The sequence below is a fragment of the Castor canadensis genome, chromosome 10, assembly GCF_047511655.1.
Source record: "Castor canadensis chromosome 10, mCasCan1.hap1v2, whole genome shotgun sequence".
In the NCBI taxonomy this organism is placed as follows: domain Eukaryota; kingdom Metazoa; phylum Chordata; class Mammalia; order Rodentia; family Castoridae; genus Castor; species Castor canadensis.
The window spans coordinates 58,512,403-58,513,570 of record NC_133395.1 but is presented as its reverse complement, the minus strand read 5'-3'; positions in this window follow the sequence as shown (position 1 = coordinate 58,513,570).

The following is a 1,168-nucleotide window of genomic DNA, read 5'->3' as shown; positions in this document are numbered from 1 at the left end:
GGATTTGCACTTAGGCTCTATTTAACTATTTAGAAGTTTCTGTATAATATTTTAAGAGGCAGTGCTTAAAGCATTACAACCACCCATGAGGGTGGTTGTCATTACAGACGTCCCTTTCCATTTGTGTATCCAGTGATTATTAGTTTAATTTTTTAAAAAAGTTTATCTGTGATTTTTAGAAAAGATCTGATTCCAATAAATTAGCTACAAACAGTTAAATAAATAAATGGGGAAAGTAAGATCATCCCAAAGCAGTGCTCTAGGGCTCAGTCAGTCTCCCAGATTCATACTGATAATAGTCCCTCAGATTGTCACACTAGACACCACTAGAAATGCTTATTATTAAAGTTGGAAAAATCAAAATACCTTTTCCTTACTGTGAGGTAACCCATTTCTGACTTATAAACAAACAAACCAACAACAAAAATCCTCTACACAGCAAATCAAAAGTCCCCAGTGGCAAAGCAAGTAAATTTGACAACTAACGCCCAAAACTCCATACCCTCTATTTTTAGGAAAATGTATATTCACTTGCTGCAGTTTGGAGGCAAAAACCAACCAAGTTCAAATTCGAGGACCAGATGCACTTCAGAGCAGGTTAGGTATTTTTGACAAAAAGGTCCAGACTGTGGTAGAGATTCAGTGGATAGCCCTGGCCAGATCTTTGAAGGAACATGTGAGACACCACAAAAGTAAGGGGTTAGAGTGTGTGTTGGGGAAGACTCTAAAATAATTATATGAAGAAGAGCCTATACGTTCTCAGAAGTCAAAGGCACATAAAAATGGTCTATTCTACATAAGAACCATTGATTTTGTTTTCAAATGACCTTAACGGACACACAGATCAAGGTGCATCTGTATGCTTTTTAAGATTATTCTCTAATCTTAAAACACCCATAACAAAGTATAAAGGTGGATGGACAGACAAAAGAATATTCTTCAGCTTTTCTTTGCACATTTTCATTGCACAGAGCAATTCCTCTGAGGTAATAATAAGGGAATTCAGTAAGCTGGAAAACATTTTTAACTTGTCGCCATCACAAATTCTTGTCAGTTTGAACTGTGGATGAAAGGGGTCATGAGTTCAACTACACTTACAGAGGGCCTTCCAAACCAATGAACATTTCCTAATTAGGATCTTATTTAACAAAAAGACTACCAGCAAATC